Source organism: Haemaphysalis longicornis, unplaced genomic scaffold, assembly GCF_048455015.1.
Source record: "Haemaphysalis longicornis isolate Haplotype H1 unplaced genomic scaffold, Haemaphysalis longicornis Haplotype H1 scaffold_2, whole genome shotgun sequence".
Taxonomy (NCBI): Eukaryota; Metazoa; Arthropoda; class Arachnida; order Ixodida; family Ixodidae; genus Haemaphysalis; species Haemaphysalis longicornis.
The window spans coordinates 265,523,191-265,544,155 of NW_027526295.1; positions in this window are offsets into that span (position 1 = coordinate 265,523,191).

Below are 20,965 nucleotides of genomic sequence, written 5' to 3' on the forward strand. Positions count from 1 at the left end.
TCCTGTAGGTTACCCGCACAGGCGAGAAAACACGCGGCGGTTAGAACACGCGCCGCCTTTGAAGGGGGTGGGGGGGGGGGGGTGGATGGGGGGCTCAGATGTGTCGCGCAACGCAACCTTCCTATCGCAGCACGATTAGCACAAAGACGATAAGCAGAAAAATGTCACTTTTTGGGCTGGGGAGTGGTCCGCTTCGTGCGTGGATTTGCGCATGGCCGTCGAACTTTCAGCAGCGATGAACTCCTGTTGCGCAGCTGTGATGGTCTTGCTAGTGGGCAAGCCGTTACACATTAACGGGTCCCCTTTGGGTTGGACAGCGACAGGTGAGGACGAGTGATGGCATCAGACAACAGTTTAATAAGGATAGAATGTTTCTGCTCACCCCCACGCTGCTGCTCCCGTCGGTGCCGCGCAACAGTTCTAGCAGTTCTAGTAGTTCGTTGTCGATCGGTCGGGTCGTTGTTCGGTCGTAACAGGCAGTGGAAACACGCTGAAGCTTCTCGTCTAGATTCTGGGTCTACGACGGAGGCGAGTATGGGTGGACCTCTCGTTTTCGAGTCCTCAACACGTCTGCCGTGTCCACTGCTTCTCCCGCGCTCCTTCGGGGGTTCCTCTTCTCCTGCCGCCGCCGTTCCCAAGCGGGACCAGATCTGCGGGCCGCCCTTTGGTCCCCGCCGTCCGCCGGCTAATTCCAAAGCGAAAAGCGCCCACGGCGACAAACAGCTTACCGTCCCCGAGTAGCGGCGGAGGTCAGTTTCCAAGACTGCATCGAAGGGGCCGCACGCAGGATGCGTTTGTAAGCGGACACAGCTTTCGTGATACCGAAAGGAAACAGACGTTGTTGTTACTTTGTTTGGCGTCCACGCCTGAGCTCTTCACACCGCCTAGGCCTGCTGATTCCCCAGCTCGAAGGGAGCCGCTGGGGTCGCGCTGGCCCGGCGGCCTCTGCGTCCACACGGAGTGGCGCCTAGAGATCGAATTACGCTACGAATGGAATCGCGCGGACATGTAGCTTGTGCAACGCTTGTTGCTCAGACAGCCTGCAGAGGCTATATACAGCCCAGAGGCGTGCGCTGAAGCCGAACGACCCCGCGAGTGGTCTACAAACCTTTAAATATTTAAATAACCATATATACGCTGACCATTCAGCGAGAAATATAGAGTTGATATCCGTCATGCTTATGCGAGTCAACTGATCCACTAACTTTATTGAACAGGTCGTCATCGCAATGAGCTTCCTTGTCAAGCGATATACATGAAATTTCTGGTAGAAACTGTGTATGAGCCTGTAGGGCAGTGCTTAAGTTGTAAATAATTACATATAACGTCCCTTAGGCTTAAACAATTTACAATGTTCTTCAGACATTATTTCATTACTGCCATGCCTCACCCTTTCTTATACCGAAACGGGCGCGCGCCGAAACGTCTGCGTGCTTAGATGTTCGTGTACCGAAAAGACTACCGAAACGACCTGTGCCGAAAAAGACCGGAGGCGAGCTCGGGGCCTTGTTTATGTGGCTTCTTAGGCCTGGTCAAGCTGTTTACCCACGACTTTTGGTCCAAGACGTCTTCTCATCAATCTCGGGAAAACAAGGAAGAGGAGTAGGAATAACTAAATTAAATTGAAATGAACTCGAAGGTCGTCAACCATAACATGAGGGGCCCCCTACACCTCCACACCTGTCACGAGTTAGTCAGCTTTGGTGTGAAGGTGAGGTTGAAGCTCCTACCTTCAGCTTTCAACGCGGGCAGCGAACACACTCAAGATATTTTTTTCATATGATCGAGGGGGGCCCCTGACAGCTGGGGGCCCGGGGCTGCAGCCCCCGTAGCCCCCACCTTAATCCGGCCCTGGTTGTGCTCAGTGAAATTTAAAGTAAACATTCAAAATTGGGCCAAGTGTCTATTGCTGGTTAACAAATGCTCTAAATAGCTGCAAAGCGATGTCCAGTTTTTCTTTTCCAAACATGGTATTAAGAGCCCCGTGGCCGTCCCCAGTGCTGGCAATGGTCTTACCTTTTCCCAGGGCTACTTCACTTACAAGCTAGCGAAGCGAAATCTGTGGCAAGGGGAAGCACAACGCCCCAGTTCAGCTACGGAAATATGCCTGTACACCATCGCTGTAGGGCTAAGCTGCAGCATGAGGAGTATCATCAGTGCCTAAAGCAGCCGCTCACTGCTAGTCCCTTACGTAAACAAAGGACATACAGTGTGTACACAACCGCCTGTCCCGCTTTATTGCCGTTGTTGAATCCCCACCGCGGGGTGTGTTTTTTTGAATCCTCATCGTCATCACCGTGTAAATAGCACTGTAATTAAAGCGCAGATTGGCGTCTGTCGAAAGTTGTTCCCTTGCCTAAAAAACCTGGGTTAGGTCTTTCATTGGATAATATTAGGCCAATAAGCTTAACGTCTAATCTTGTAAAAATTGTTGAGAGGGTTTTATTGGCCAGAATCGAAAAGTTTTTAAATAGTGCTAGCATTTGGAGTCCTCGGCAGGTGGGCTTCAGGCCAGGCTGCTCGATATGGTCGGAGCACATAGACCTAGAGAGCCGCCTCCATCTGGCTCGTCGTTCTAAAGAGGCCGCAGCGCCTGTGACATTGGATGTGGCCAAAGCTTACGACTGCGTGGAACATGGCATACTTTTAGAAAAGATGGCTCGATTATGTTTCCCAGAATATATTACTTTATGGGTTAGGATGTTTTTAGCTGGTCGCAAATTCTTTATTGCTCAGTGCGGAGTTACGTCCTCACATTACAATCAAACGCGAAGCTTACCTTAAGGATCCGTTCTGTCTCCTGTTTTATTTAGCGTCTTACTCAGCGAGGTTCCCGTTATTGCGGGTGTACAGTCGTACTTGTATGCTGACGATCTGGCATTTTTTAGCTCTTCAAGCAATATATATGTCTTGTTTCAGTCACTGCAGCTTTATATGTCGACCTTAGAGTCATGGCTGGATGGCCTCTGCCTATCCTTAAATGTCGACAAGTGTGCCCTCTTAGCATTCCCAGTGAAAGACCCAGTTTCGATTGATCTTACATGCAGACAGAAATTAATACCGCAGTTTACCTCTCTGAAATATCTAGGAGTGTTGTATGAGAGCACTCCGAATTGGCGTCCTCATATTGACTTCATTGCGGTGAAAGGAGGGAGAGCGGTTTCCGTGTTCAAGAGATTTTGTAATAAGAAATCGGGTATGCGCCGAGACGTCCTCCTTATGCTTTATCGCATGTACGTGCGCCCTATTCTGGAATTCGGCTGTATCCTTTTTTCTAGGTATCCGTCGTTCTACAAGCTGCGACCATTGATTACTTTAGAAAGGCAAGCGTTGCGATTGTATTTGGGATTGCCAAGGTACGTCCCCATTCGGGTATTGTACTGGGAAGCTCGAATCCTTGCTCTCATATCTCGTTTCAAGGTGTTAACAGTAGAAGCATACCTTCGTGCAATGGAATTGCCTACATCACGATGACAAATGGTTTTTGTACACTCCCCAGCGTCCTTTTTTGCCCAGCCATGGCCAATGTACAAGCGTCTACAGGTGGTGTTCGTCCAGTCCTTGCTCGCCCCTTTAAATATCAACATATTATTTGTACCTACGTTTGATTATAGCACTGCGATGGTGGACATTGATTTCGTGAACATTTTTCCCTCCAATGCCAAATGCTTTCCTGAGAGAACGATATCTGGCCTTTTAGCAAACTACCTAGCAGAGTTCCCGGTACATGTGGTTATAGCCACAGATGCTTCTGTTCGAGACAAAAAAGCTGGTGTAGGTATCTTTTCACCTGCGCTTGACTGGGCATTTCCTCTTCGTCTTCCAAATTTCACGTCAATATATTTGGCAGAATTTTTGGGGATCGCGCTCGCTCTTCGAAAGCTCAGCGAAGAGCATTCCCAGGTGATCATTGTGACGGATTCTTTTTCGGTCCGCTCTGCCTTATCTTCACCAACCATTTCTCCACTTCGCCGATCGCTGTCGATGTTTATACCGGCAAATGTCAGGGAAATCCGTGTGGTCTGGGTCCCAGGGCACAGAGGTGTTCAACTTAACGAAACCACTGATTACCTGGCAGGAGTAGCACTGAATGGTCCTCTGGTTGATACTGTGCCCCCGATAGCCTACGTTGTTGCAACTAGGTTTTGAAGGTACAGTTCGCTGGACAGCTTCCCACCAGACAGCATCGCTTCCCACCAGACATTGAGCATCTCCGGTACTCTTGAAAGTGTGACTTTGCGCAGTCTTGACTGTGTAAGCTCACACTGATGACTTGCTTTCAATGCCGAACACCTAATTTGAATTTTTATCTACAACGAGCACGCATAGCGCCATCGGCCATGTGCGGCTTCTGTCAAGAGGAGGAAACAATTGACCACTTCCTGAAGTGAACCAAAGCCAGGCCACGTTGCAACGGCTCTCTTTTTCAATGTTCTTTCGCCCGTTAGACTGGCTTTTGGTCACCTCAAACGTGCCTTTACAGTGAGTGGACTTTCACCGCTCCTTACTGGCATTTGTTATTGCCCACTGCTTCGCAGTTACATTGGAAAATCGTCATCAACAGCAACGTCCGGCCGTTAGGCCTAGTGAATGAGGCATGTCTTCCTCGACGCCACCGGGGCTCTTTCGGCCGCCGTTGCTGGCGTATCCATGCCCGCCGACCAACCTGAAGGACCCCCCCACGCCTCCGCAATCGTCTTCACAATTGCAAGAGCCCCCACCTACCGCGCAGCCCCAGCACTCTCCAACGCCGACTGACCCGAGCCCTGCTAACCGTCCAGCCACACCGCAAGACGTCGCGATGAATGAAACAGAAACTGCTCCTGCTGAAAACACCAATCCTGGTCATCAACTCGGCTGGAATCATCAAGACGCCTCCAACAACTTCATTCGAACTACAGGATTTCCCGCTCAATATAATCCAAACGCCAGTGAATATAATCCCAGCGCCAGTGAATATAATCCAGGCGCCAACCAATATAATCCAGGCGCCAACCAATATAATCCAAGACCCAGGCAGTGCACAACACATGACAGCGCTTGGTAATTTAGTTGGCAACCAATACCATTCGGGCGCAGTGTATTTTCATCCAAGTTAGATGAACTAGGTTACGTGACCAGTTTAACCAGACGACCTAAGAACTGCGCAATAAAACAGTCACGTGACTATCCAGCACTCTCCCTAACTACTATAGTGAATTCGAGGATGGTGTTATGGGTATGAATTATCGCATTTAAATTGCTCGCTTACTCGAAATTTTAGGGGAACCTGCCACAATGCCTAACTCTCGAAACCCAATACGGGCACGTTCGGTTTAATTAATTACCTAATATAGCTACTTAATTGATTATTCGTTAGTCATTGATTTGGATGAAAGTCAAATTGATGTAACCAGGGCTTGTGAAGGACCAAAATAATGGTCTCGATAAGGGGAATCACGTGGGAGAAATAAAAAATTTATTCCTGCTTATGGTCATGAGATACTCACGTTAGTCATAGATTGGGTTAAATGTCACAATAATGCCACTAGGGGTTGTGTGGTATCAAATTAAACGTCTCGATAAGTGGTGTCACGTGAGACAAATAAAAATAGCTTCCCGGTTGTAGACATGAGAGAGTCACATGAGCCCTAGATTGGGTTAAAATTCAAAGTGATGGCACTAGGGCTTGTGAGGTATCAAATCAAAGGTCTCGATGAAAGGAATTCCGTGAGAAAATTAAAAATTCCTTCCAGGTTAAAGTCATGATAATAGTCACGTGAGTCATAGTTTGGGTTAAAAGTCAATGTGACGTAACTGGGGCATGTGAGGTACCAAATTAAAGGTCTTACACGATGGCTTATAAGGTATCAAATTAAAGGGCTTGACGAGCGGAATCACGTAGTACAAATTAAAATTTGCTTCCTGGTTATAGTCATGGGATAGTTACGTGACTCACAAATTGGGTTAAAAGTCAATGTGACGTAACTGGGGCATGTGAGGTACCAAATTAAAGGTCTCGATGAGGGGAATCACGTGGGACAATTTAAAAATTTCTTTTTAGTAATAGTCATGATAATAGTCACGTGATTCACAAAATGGGTTAAAAGTCAAATTGACGCCAGTAGGGCTTGTGGGGGATCAAATTAAAGGTCTCGATGAGGGGAATCCCGTAGTACAAATTAAAAATCTCGTCCTGGTTATAGTCATGAGATAGTCTCGGGAGTCATAAATTGCATTAAAAGTTAATGTGAGGCAACTAGGGCTTGTGGGGTGTCAAAATAAAGGTCGCGATGAGAGGAATCACGTGACACAAATTAAAAATTGCTTCCTGGTTATAGTCATGAGATAGTCACGTGAGTCAGATTGGGTTAAAAGTCAACTTGATGTCGCTAGGGCTTGTGAGGTATCAAATTAAAGGTCTCAGTTAGGAGAATATCGTGGGACGATTTAAAAATTGCTTTCTGGTTATAGTCATGACATGGTCATGTTAGTCGTAAATTACGTTAAAAGTCAATATGTGGCTTGTGGGGTATCAAAATAAAGGTCTCGAATGAGGGGAGTCACCTGGGAAAAAATAAAAATTCCTTCCTGGTTAAAGTCATGATAATAGTCACGTGAGTCATAGATTGGGTCAAAAGTGAAAGATATGTCACGATGGCTTATGAGGTATCAAATTAAAGACATCGATGAGCAGAATCACGTAGTACAAATTAAAAATTACTTCCTGCTTGTAATAATGAGATAGTTACGTGCATCATAAATTGGGTAAATGTCAATGTGACGCCGCTAGACCTTGTGAGGTATCAAATTAAAGGTCTCGATGAGGGGAATCACGTAGTACAAATTAAAAATCTCGTCCTGGTTATAGTCATGAGATAGTCAAGTGAGTCATAAATTGCATTAAAAATCAATGTGAGGCAACTAGGGTTTCTGGGGTGTCAAAATAAAGGTCTCGATGAGGGCAATCACACGGCACAAATTAAAAATTGCTTCCTGGTTATAGTCATAAGATAGTCACGTGAGTCAGATTGGGTTAAAAGTCAACCTGATGTCGCTAGGGCTTGCGAAGTTTGTAGGTAAAGGACTGGATGAGGGGAATCACGTGGGACAATTTAAAAATTTCTTTTTATTTATAGTCATGATAATAGTCACGTGATTCACAAAATGGGTTAAAAGTTAAATTGGCGCCACTAGGGCTTGTAAGGAATCAAATGAAAGGTCTTGATGAGGGGAGTCACGTAGTACAAATGAATAATGCTTTCTGGTTATAGTCATGAGATGATCACGTGAGTCATAGATTACATTAAAAGTCAATATGAAGGCACTAGGGCTTGTGTGGTATGAAATTAAAGGTCTCGATGAGGGGAGTCACTTGGGACAAATTAAAAATTACTTCCTGGTTATAGTCATGAGATAGTCATGTGAGTCATAGATTGGGTTAAAGTCAACTTGATTCCGCTGGGCCTTGTGAGGTATCAAATTAAAGGTCTCGATGAGGAAAGTCGCGTTGGACAATTTAAAAATTGCTTCCTGGTTATAGTCATGAGATGGTCACGTAAGCCACAAATTGGGTTAAAAGTCAAAGGGATGCCACTAGGGCTTTTTAGGGATAAAATTGAAGGTCGCGATGAGGGGAAAGACTTAGAACACATTAACAATTGCTTCCTGGTTATGGTCGTGAGATAGTTACGCGAGTCATAAATTGGGGTAAATGTAAAATGATGTTGCTAGGGCTTGTGAGGTATCAAATGAAATGAGTCGATGAGTGAATTACGTGAGACAAACTAAATATTGCTTCTTGTTTATAGGCATCAGATAGTCTCGTGAGTTATAGATAGGGTTAAAAGTCAGTGATGCCTTAGAGCTTGTTATCGCCCGCCTGAATGAAAAAAGAAAGTTACATATGCAAGAAAGAGGCTGATGGTGTGTTGAAAAACTTGTTAATTGGATTTTAATGATTTCGCGGGACTCCTATGGATGGTTAATCAGTCACGTGACTTAACATGACGTTTATTTTTCACGAGTAAAAGCATCTTGGGTATCAAATGATCGCCATTCATTTGCTTGTTTGCAGTACGTGCAAAAAAATTGTCTTAGCAAACATTATTCCCAAAGATGTCACATGATTTCCATGCGTCATGATTTAGTGAGGTGACTCACCATGAGGGTAATTACATCACGAGCATTGGCATGATGGGTATGAAAAAAAAACACTGTTGAATTGCTTGTTTACGTGATGCGCAAAAACCTATTGTTATAATGAACATGCCTCCTTTTGATGGTGCATGATTCCTATAAATCATGAATTGGTCAGGTGACTTACTGAGGTTTATTACACGCCGAGTATTGGCATCATGGCTGTCAATAAACGCTGTTTAATTCCTTGTATTTGAGATGTGTACGAGAATCTTGTCATGATGAATGTGATTCCTTATGATGACGTATGACTCCAATGGATCATGAATTAGTCACGTGACTTACGATGAAGTGTATTACATCACCAGTACTGGCATAATGGGTGTCAAATAAACGCTGTTCAATTACTTGCTTTACTGATGTGCAGAAAAAGCCTTTTATTGTGAACATGTTACCTTAGAACTCGTATCACGCCTATTTATCATGAATTATTTATGCGAGTGGTAAGGTTTATTATACCACGATTAATCACATCATAGGTATGAAATAAATACAGTTGAACTGCTGCTTACGTGATGTCAATTTTTTTTTCTTGTGGTGCACGCGATTATGGATTATATGGCATGGTTCCTAATTATCATAAATATGTAATGTGACATACCATGAGGCTTACGAAGTCACGCATACTGTCACCGTATATATCCAAGAAAACGCCATTGAATCGTACTTCACGTCATTTGTGAATACATGCTTTTGTGAATACGTGGGTGATTGCAGGCACATCAATTTGAAAGCACAAAGATGGGCCTGGTTTCGCGAATTAGTACTCTTCATGACACACTGTCATGACAAACACCGATGTGTTATATATATATATATATATATATAAGAGAAGAAAAACTTCGAACAAGGTAAAAGCACGATTGTGGCTACGTTTCAGCAAAGAGAACTTGCTATATATATATATATATATATATATATATATATATATATATATATATATATATATAAATATATATATATATATATATATGTATATATATATATATATATATATATATATATATATATATATATATATATATATATATTGCCTAGCCATGACGGAACTGTCATGAAGAGTACTACACCGATGTGTTTTCAGCATTAGCGAAACCACGCCTTTCTTTGTGCTTTTAAATTGAAGTGCCTGCAATCAGGCACTATAGCAAAAAGCGTGTATTCACAAATCACGTAATGGCGTTTTCTTGGATATATACGGTGAGAGTACGCATGTCGTCATAAGCCTCATGGTATTTCACACAACATATTTATGATAATTAGGAACGTTGTCATATCATCCGTAATCACGTGCAAACCAAGAAAAACATTTTGACATCACGTAAGCAGCAATTCAACGGCATTTATTTTTACCTATGATGTGATTACTCGTGGCATAATAAACATTATAACTCGCATAAATATTTCATGATCAATAGGTGTGATGCGAGTTCTAAAGTAGCATGTTAACAATAACAGGCTTTTTCCTCACATCACGAAAGCTAGCACTTCAACAGCGCTTATTTGACACCCATTATGCCAGTAATCATAATGGGTGTCAGTACTCATAATACACCTCATAGTAAGTCACGTGACTAATTCATGATCCATTGGAGTCATACGTCATCATAAGGAATCATATTCACTATGTCAAGATTCTCGTACACATCTCGAATAGAAGGAATAAGACAGCGTTTATTTGACACCCATGACGCCAACACTCGTCGTGTAATAAACCTCATAGTAAGTCACGTGACCAATTCATCATTTATAGGAGTCATGCGCTATCAAAAGGAGACATGGTGACTATGACAAAAAGTTTTTGCCCATCACATAAACAAGCAATTCAACAGGGTTCTTTTCGTACCAATGATGCCAATACTCGTGATGTAATTACCTCATGGTGAGTCACGTGAGTAAATCATGACGCATGAAAATCACGCGACATCTTTGGGAATAATGTATGCAAAGAGAAATTTTTTTGCACATACCGAAACAAGCAAATGGATGGCGATCATTTGATACCGATGATGCTTTTACTGGTGAAAAATAAACGTCATGGTAAGTCACGTGACTGATTAATCATTCGTAGGAGTCACGCCACATCATTAGAAATACAATTAACAATTTTCCAACACACCATCAGCCTCTTTCTCGCTTATGTAACTTTCTTTTTACATTCGTGCGGGCGATAACAAGCTCTGAGGCATCACTTTGACATTTAACCCAATCTATAACTCACGAGACTATCTGATCCCTATAACAGGAAGCAATATTTAGTTTGTCTCACGCAATTCTCTCATAGAGACATTAAATTTTATAAAGCACAAGCCTTAGCGGCATCATTTTGACATTTAACCCAATTTATGATACGCGCTAACTATCTCACGACCATCACCAGGGAGCAATTTTTCATGTGTTCTAAGTCTTTCCCCTCATCGTGAGCTTCAATTTGATAGCTAAAAAGCCTAGTGGCATCACTTTAAGTTTTAACCCAATTTGTGACTCACGTGACCATCTCATGAATATAACTACGAAGCAATTTTTAAATTGTCCCGCGCGATTCCCCTCATCGATACCTTTATTTTGATACATCACAAGCTCTAGTGGCATCATATTGACTTTTAACCTAATCTGTGACTCACGCGACTATCTAATGACTATAACCAGGACGCAATTTTTATTTGTCCCAGGTGACTCCCCTCATCGAGACCTTTATTTTGATACCCCACAAGGCCAGTGGCCACATATTGACTTATAACGTAATTTATGACTCACGTGACCATCTGATGACTATAACAAGGAAGCAATTTTTAAATTGTCCCACACGATTCTCCTCATCGATACCTTTAATTTGATACCTCACAAGCCCTAGCGACATCAAGTTGACTTTTAACCCAATCTGACTCACGTCACTATCTCATGACTGTAATCAGGAAGCAATTTTTAATTTGCCCCACGTGACTCCCCTCATCGAGACCTTTAATTTGATACCTCACAAGCCATAGCGGCGTCATATTGAAATTTAAACCAATTTTTGACTCACGTAACAACCTCATGACTACAACCAGGAAGCAATTTCTAATTTGTGACACGTGATTCCCCTCATCGAGACCTTTATTTTGATACCCCACAAGCGAAATTGGCCTCACGTTGACTTTTAACGTAATATGTGACTCACGTGACCATCTCATGACTATAACCAGGAAGCAATTTTTAAATTGTCCCACGCGACTATCCTCATCGAGACCTTTAATTTGATACCTCACAAGGCCCAGCGAAATCAAGTTGACTTTTAACCCAATCTGTGACTCACATGAATATCTGATGACTATAACGAGGAAGCAATTTTTAATTTGACCCGAGTGACTCCCCTCATCGAGACCTTTAATTTCATACCACACAAGCCCTAGTGCCTTCATATTGACTTTTAATGTAATCTATGACTCACGTGACTATCTCATGACTATAACCAGGAAGCATTTTTCATTTGTACTACGTGATTCCCCTCATCGAGACCTTTTATTTGATTCCTCACAAGCCCTAGTGGCGTCACTTTAAATTTTAACCCATTTTGTGAATCACGTGACTATTATCATGACTATTACTAAAAAGAAAATTTTAAATTGTCCCACGTGATTCCCCTCATCCAGACCTTTAATTTGGTACCTCACAAGCCCCAGTGACGTCACATTGACTTTTCACCCAATTTGTGAGTCACGTAACTATCTCGTGACTATAACCAGGAACAAATTTTAATTTGTGCTACGTGATTCCGCTCATCCAGCCCTTTAATTTGATACCTCATAAGCCATAGTGACATATATTTGACTTTTAACCCAATCGATGACTCACGTGACCCTCATGACTACAACCGGGAAGCTATTTTTTATTTGTCCCACGTGATACCACTTATCGAGACGTTTAATTTGATACCTCACAAGCCCTAATGGCATTATTCTGACATTTAACCCAATCTATGACTAACGTGACTATCTCATGACCATAAGCAGGAAGCAAATTTTATTTCTCCCACGTGATTCCCTTATCGAGACCATTATTTTGGTACTTCACAAGCCCTGGTTACATCAACTTGACTTTTATCCAACTCAATGACTAACGAATAATCAATTAAGTAGCTATATTAGGTAATTAATTAAACCGAACGTGCCCGTTTGGGTTTCGAGAGTTAAGCATTGTGGCAGTTTCCCCTAAAATTTCGAGTAAGCGAGCAATTTAAATCCGATAATTCATACCCATGACACCATCGTCGCATTCACATAGTAATTAGACGAGAGTGCTGGATAGTCACGTGACTGTTTTATTGCGCAGTTCTTAGGTCGTCTGGTTAAACTGGTCACGTAACCTAGTTAATCTAACTTGGATGAAAATACACTGCGCCCGGGTGGTATTGGTTTCCAACTAAATTACAAAGCGCTGTCATGTGGTGTGCACTGTGTGGGTCCTGGATTATATTGGTTGGCGCCTGGATTATATTGGTTGGCGCCTGGATTATATTCACTGGCGCTGGGATTATATTCACTGGCGTTTGGATTATATTGAGCGGGAAATCCTGTAGACATCAAGGCCCCGATCCTCGTTGCAAGTCGGTCACGTGGAAGAGATCCTCCGTTGCACACCCTCCTGTCAACCAAACCGACCGGGTGAGTAGACCTCGCTATCTGCTCGTGCTAAGACCGCTATCAAAATTTAACATTAACAACATACCCAAACAAACTCTCGCTCACCTTATCGGTAACACCGTGCCCCAACCGTACCTTGCAGAACTAGCCTCTCATCGATACGATACTCTCAGAAACTGCCTGCACATCACGACGTACGACGAAACCCACAAGGACCGCCTCCTAACAGTTGCTCACCTTCAGTTTCCTCAGTCTGGCACCACTTTCACCCTCCCAGTCGAAATAAAGACTTCCCTCTACCGGCCCAACTTCTCTCGTGAGGTTATTAAAATCGAACCCTGTGACACCAATGATGAAATCAAGCAATGGCTACGATGTGAACAAGCCAAAATCGTCGACTGCCACCGCCTAGGCCGCACTAACAAAGCTGTCATTACATTCAATTCCCCCGTGCCCCCCAAAGTGGTCAAATACTATATGGCCATTGTGAAAGTGTCCCCATACCAACCACGCAGAATGGTGTGCTTTAATTGTCATAACATTGGCCATATGTCAAAGTACTGCCCCTCCCAAACGATGTGCCGCTTATGCGGAACAAAAGCACCCAGAATCAGACGACTGTGGCCCGACGATTTACTGCGTGGTCTGTGATGAGTTCGGTCACATTTCGCTGAACCCAACTTGCCCTGGACGCGTACCCCAAACCACCCAGAGCTCTCCATCCAAAGATAAAACTCAAGGAATTTCGTGGGTAGACCGTGTCAAGAACAGCAACAAAGAAATAGACTTTCCTTCACTTACAGCCCCTTTAAACGAAACAAAAAATACAGCCAGGACAACCGACCAATATCCACAACTCGCCGCCATTCTTGCTCAGTTGAATGCTCTTCGAACTGAAAATCAGCAACTTAAAGCTGAAATCGCTGAGCTCAAGCGAGCGCATGTCCCCAAGCGGAACCCCCCAAATAACCCTCCGTCAAAACAATCTGTGGCGCCGCTCACAGTTCGCGGCCGCAGCCCCAGCTCTAAGCGAACCCCTACCTCTCAGGCCAAAAATGATCCCCAGATGACCAAGACGTTGCAAACAATTCGCACAGAGATCCATCAAGAACGACTTGCACGGTTGGACGACGGCCGTCGCATGCAAGAATATTTTGAAGGTCAACTCAACCAAATCAGAGACCTTCTCCAGCAAGTCCCTAAATCAATGCACCCTCCGGAACCCATCCCCGAACCCCCAAGAAAAGTTCAACCTCGATCCAAACCATGACTCCCACATCACTCGCAGCCCTACAGTGGAACTGCCGAACCTTCTCTTCAGCGAAAACAATTCTGACCAGTAAAGTAAAGCAACTCAGACCAGCTTTCCTCCTCCTTCAAGAAACTTTGGACACACCGAAAATTTCTGGCTACAACACTTTCGTAAATCCCTCCATATCACGAAAAGGAGCCACCCCCGGGTATGCAGCAATATTGGTCGACGCGTCGATTCCGGCTGTACAACTACAGGTTCCCGCCTCGAACTCGAAGATGCACGAAGTTGTGGCCATTGTCGCCAAGCCACCCCACGCTAAAAAGTTAGTCTTGGTGTCCGCCTACTATCAGCCATATTCTGCCTCCACCGGCACCGGCCCCTTCACATGGCTTCAATACCTTATCAATGCACATCCAAATACCCCCATTCTCGTCGGGGGTGACTTCAATGCACATCATACGGCATGGGGATACTCAACAAATTCGGCTCGTGGAACAAAGTTAGTTGAATTTACTGAAATCCTAAATCTTCAACTAATCAATGATACAATATACCCTACCCGCATCGGTCTACATTCATCTCAAAAGGATACCACACCAGACCTCACGTGGGCCTCGCCGGGTCTTACAAATTCATGGGTACCCTGCTCTACAACGTGGGGCAGTGATCACTTCCCTATTATCATCACATACCGCGGCAAACGAATCCGGGATGGGCAGAACAAGAAACAGTGCACCCACCTTAATTGGTCTTCCTTCCGAGATCATCTACTTCAATACGATCCCCCTACATCACTTGCAGCAATGGCTGAAATTATACGGAAATCCTGTGCTGCTGCATTGGAAACTGTTACATGCGATGAAGATTCCCCTACCTTTGACAATCACCTCGCCAACCTTTGGAAACGAATGGAGTACCTCACCCAGCTCTACCGCTCTACTGGAAAAAGGCACAACATACTCCGACGTATCCGACATCAGTACAAGGTCATTAACCAATACCAAAAAGAACTATCAAGCGACAACTGGGTAAATCTGTGTCACAACCTCGGGAAAACACCAGGTTATGTTTCTTTATGGAAACTTTGCCGCAGCCTTGGGGACAAAAAACACAGTAAGACACCAATAATTAGCACTATCATGCTGAGCAGCACGAATCCCGTGGATACCGAAGAGTTGCTGCTCAAAAGCTTCTTTCCACACGTATCACTAACTCTCCCACCCCCTCTACCCGAATTCCCGATCCCGGAACCGTGCTCCGACCTTGAAAGCCCCTTCACAATCGCTGAACTTTCTACAGCTATTCGTCAAGGTAGGCCGAAGTCTGCCCCCGGACACGACGGCATACAATGGACCCACCTCCGTAACCTTCCAGAACCAGCACGATATAAACTGCTGGAACAAATAAACGGTTCCTGGGAAACCGGGCAGGTACCTCCACATCTCAAGCTATCCCTCATCTATCCCATACCGAAACCTAACAAAAAACAGACCTCTCCTAACGATTTTTCCCATCTTCGGCCAATCTCCCTCACACCTGTCCTATGCAAACTCATCGAACGACTCATTAACAATCGAATAGTGCACTACCTCGAGTATGTCGAACCATACCTTCACCCAGCGCAAACTGGTTTCCGCCCGAATCTCGGCACTACCGACAGCCTATGGCTGCTCCGACGTGTCATTAATCGCTCAAGCTGTTCGAGACTCCCGGACTATATACTCGCACTGGACCTCCGAAAGGCCTTTGACTGTGTCAGTCAGAGAGCCATCCTCGATGAACTTGCTAAGGCCTTTCCTAGCCAACGAGCACAGACATGGGTCCGAAACTTCCTAGAAGCCTGCCCCATCAAGCTTCAAGGAACATTTCCAGGTTGGACCCCTCGTACCTTCTACCTGGACAGAGGAGTTCCTCAAGGCTCGATCCTCAGTCCCACACTCTTTAATCTAGCCATGACTAGGATCGCCCGGAACCTTCAAAGAGACACCAGTGCGATGTTTACTATTTATGCGGACGATATCACAATATGGACCGAGTCAAGGGACTACCCGAATGAACGAACTATGATTACGGCCCTGCAAAATGCAGTAGAAAGCATTGAGTCTACCCTACCGGATCTCGGGCTTTCCTTAGCCCCTAATAAAACCGAATTTCTATCAGTTTTTGGCCGCAACCCAGCTCATGATTTTAGTCCGCCTTGCATCATCGTTGGCACCACACCTATCACCGCCAAACTCGACCACATTCGCCTACTAGGCATCCCCGTCGGTTACAAAAGTAGCCCGACTATATGGCTGAACCAATTAAAACAGAAATGGAATTCGACTCAACATGCCATACGAAGACTACCTAATAAGCATGGAGGAGCAAAGCAAAAAGCAGTGCAGACACTTGCCCGCGCCGTTGCAGTCGGTATTCTTACATATGGAGCCCAATCTTACACATTGAATTGTACCCAACGACGCGCTCTTAATCTCCTTCACAATGCGACTCTTCGTACAATCACTGGCTTACCACGCCATACAAAAATCTCTAACCTCCAATCTGCGGCTGCCCTTCCACCAATTGAAAAAATTATTCAAGAGCAAACTGACCAATACAACTTCAAGCGGAAACTTACCCATCAAGGTGCCATACTCACGGCCTGGGATAAGCAAGATCACATCCCCTTACCTGATTTCCCGATACCTATTCCTCCGTGGCAACGACCTCTCCTGACCGAACCAACAACAACTCACCCCATCACCCACACAACGGCCATTCCTAGACAAAAACGTTGTCAGAGGCTATTCAGCACAAAAAAACCCGACGAAATCAACATTTATACTGATGCCAGCCTGATACCACCAAATGTTGGAACTGCCTGGGTTTCCCCAGATGACCGAACCATTATAGGAACCCGACACTCCAAAATTCCTGTAACACCCACGGAATCGGAACTACTCGCAATTACCCATGCTCTTGACTACTTGATGTACGACCACCATCAACCTATACCAAAAAAGATCAGAATATTAACCGATTGCTACGAAGCATTTCAAGAACTTCGACGACCATTTTCAACGCACCCTTCCGTAAACCAAATTATCCGGCAAAAAATGACCCTACAACTGCATGGCATTCAAGTCCGCATAGACTGGACTCCTGGCCATGATTTGGCGGCACCGGGGAATCAGGCAGCCCACGAAGCTGTGCAGGAGGCTTGCTCTTTCCTCTCCTCCGCTGACCTCGCCGTCGCCCAGCCTTCAGACCTTCCTGAATGCGTGGACACGACCGAAAATATCAGCGTACCCCCTCGCCATTCGCATACACCGGTACAAACACGAAAAGAAACTCCGACTCAAGCAACTTACGCCGAAGGATCACGTTTCCAACAGACCTTCTCTTACAAGAACCCAAGAAATATTTATTTACAAATTCTATACAGATGCATCGTTTTCACCGGAAACAATTCGCAAATGGTACCCCACATCAACCCAAAATGTCCATACTGTCAGCAAGCCGTCACGGCTGATTTGCACCACCTGGTCTGGATATGCCCCAAATTTTCTCGATACCGGAATTTCACTTCCCCAAACCCAGATCCCTCAATCCGTATCGATCCCCTCACATTAGATGAACACACCCTTAACCTTGTAATACGGTTCGCCACTAAGAGCGGTCTAGCGCGAGTTATATAGCGATGGCCTACGCCAGTGAATGGACCATTGAATGCTGGACAATTGTCCTGTGAAAAACTGATGCCGCCTCCCGAAGACCACGAACTCATACGAGCCCCCTTCAACCATGACTCCTCCCCTCCCAACTCCCCCCCAAAGCCTCCGGCCTTCCCTTTTTGAATAAAAGATTTAACAACAACAACCTGTTGTCTTGCCGGCGGTTCTCCTCTCTCCGAAATCGTTACCTGGAGGTTCCCCTCCGGCGCCTGGGTCTCGCCTTGTCGGTGCCTAATTTATTGTCATTTAGGGCAGTCGGGCTAGGTTGGAGCAACGGGGATGTTTGTCGCGCTCTTCACTCATTTATTGCCGAAACAGGTCGCTTGACTTGTTAAATTAATCAATCGCATCAAACAATTTTTAATCGTTTATTGAAATACCTGTTAGTACAGCAGTATTGAATTTTTTTTTTGGTTCCGAAATTGTTAGAATCACTGTACCCCATTTTCCTTTCGTTTGAAACTAATTACTAGGCTTCAACAGTGAAGCAACAATAAGACTTGGCCAATCCCCCAGACTGGGTACGCGCCATTCTTGTTCCGGATCCAACCAACCAACCAACCAACCTCGTTCCTGTCAGCCATGACACCAAAACCTGCTGCATGTGTCCTCTTGCCCTAACATTTGGTGTCGACAAACCCAGGAAGAAGACCAGGGGCCGAAGTGGAGAACAACAGGGATGCCAGTGGATGCAGGCATGTGAGACCCAAAACCGTTAACCGCCGACTCACCCTGAGCTACCTGGAACCATGACTGACAGCGACCGCACACCGACCACCGACTCCCTCGAAGGCCCCGACGCCAACACTGGCGTTCCCACCGCCGGCCTAGAGGGACCTGTGACCAACTAGTCCCGACCGACACCGGGCGCAGCCATCCCCGGTGCCCCGACGAAAACCGACCGCAACTATCCAATCGACGCAGACACGCCGCGTCCCATCCAGTCCACCATGCTTGGCACACACAGTACCGCTTCCGAAAAGCAAGCTGGTAAACTGGACGCTCTGCGTTCGTTGCAGAAGCACACCTGTGCTGATTTTAAGAGAATTCTTACTGGTGCCGACCGAGTATTGACTTTACCGAATCACCACGTACCGAAACTGAAAGATAAGTTAAAGAACCTCCAACAAATCATAAGAGCTTTGATCGAATTCGATTTCGATGTTTTCCAACTGATCGTGGATGAAATTGAGCGGGACGTTGAGGAGGCCGATCGATACACGCTCCGCTTTTTCAGAGCGAACGCCTTTCCCCGGCTGTTTTCCTCGAAACACCCAGAGACGACGTATATTCGTTCACCGAAGACTCCCCAAGGTTGTGAAGCAGGATGACGAGAACCTACCGTCAACCATGAAGCGTGCAGAAACTGAAACGATCCCTGTCTAATTGGACGTGCAAGCACCTGAGGACGGACGCATTCAGCCGTTACCAGGTCAGTTTGAGTACATGTTTGTCCCAGACTTTATGTGCGGTGAAGGCTTCCCTGAAATTTAAATCGTGCCGACAACTGTGTGAAACTACCCGCCAGAACCACAAGCGTTCCACGGAAGTCGGCTTGATAGCGTATGCCCAGAAACCGCGGCGTGCATAAAACCCGCCCACGATGGCGTTGCTAGATGTGGGCAGGGCTCGTCTTCGAGAAAACGTCGTCAGCCCGGACGTTCCCTGCGGTTGAATTTTCTCGACACCATTATCGCGTGGAAAACATTTTCCAAGGGCAAAACACCGACGCGGAAACCGATGAACCACCGTTACACTCACCGCCTACTCCTGAAGACCAGCCACCTCACAAGAAGGTTCAAAATCGAGAGCAAATTTCGAAAGGCCGTATTTCCGTCTCCTGGAGACGTGCACCATCGACGCCGAACGCTTGAAAACTTGCAGGATCAGCATGCGAATATCAGTACGGATCTTCTGTCCGTCGTGCCACCATTACGGCGCCCGGCGCTCCTCAAGCTGCAACGAAGGTGGAGGCACCGGTGGAAGAGAAAATGTAAGGTACAGCGAATCTCACGTGACCGGTGCCGACTGGAACAAGTACAAGAAATGGTTATGTCTGCGGATTTATTGCCCATCCAATCATTATCTCGTGGGCGGGAGTAAAAGAACTGAGAAGCCTTTCGAGCAGACAACATTCTGCTACTTTTTGGGGTGATGGGTCTTCATCGGAGCCACTCGTGCTTAAGCACCCCGGAAGCATTTCTTCGCATTTGCTTTCCAGTTCCCGAGCTACCGCACCCATGAACTTTCTATATCCGTACCTTCAGAGGGGCCTGCGAAGTGTGCGGTTATTTGAGAAGCGAAAAAGTACTATCGCGAATTGGCAGTGCTAAGAAGCCGGAGCTTTGTTCGTCTTCGGTCACGCTTTGCGATTTGCTTGCTCCGATAAGGACTATATAGCATTGCTCCGACACGGGCTTGGTATCTAGAGTACGGACAAAACAGCCTCCAACTCAACATTATCGAGACGGACAGCCAGCAAGATTGTCCTCGCTGCGAGATTTATGCCCGTAACCGTTTGGGGCAAACGCATATTGCCGCGGCGAGAGTATGTTGAATCCCCACCGTGGGGTATGTTCTGTTGAATCCCCATCATCATCACCGTGTAAATAGCACTGTAATTAAAGCGCACAACCCCGTTCCTGTCAGCCATGACACCGAAACCAGCTGCATGTGTCCTCTTGCCCTAACAGCCGTAATGCGGAAGTTAATGGTAGGTCAAATACGTCATTTCGCAAGAACCATTTATTCCCATCGACCATCATCTCACGCACAGCGAGATTAGCGGAATTATAAGGCAGTGAACAGTGAGCCGTCGCAGACCAGTAGGCCACGAAGTCTTCACGTGGTGTCCCCTTGGACACAGGTCCTGTGGCAGTCGTCTATTGTGTCGAACTGGTTAATTCCGGTTACGCACTGGTTCCCTTGCAACGTTTTCGCGTTCGCTTCCAGGCACCTGTGTCAGCGAATAAAGAACTCATAGTAACGTTTCACCTCGTAATAACGGGTCTCGCGCTTTGTAAATGCTTTAGTTAGCCGGTTTGGCTGCGTCAACCATGCACAGGGTACAGTGTTATAAAATCATGCTAGTAAAGCATACATTCATGCATATAAATCGTTGTCCGATGCTCCAGTACTGCTATGTGTCACCCGGTAGCTGTGAATCACTTTGCTAGTTTAACAGCAGCAGTTGT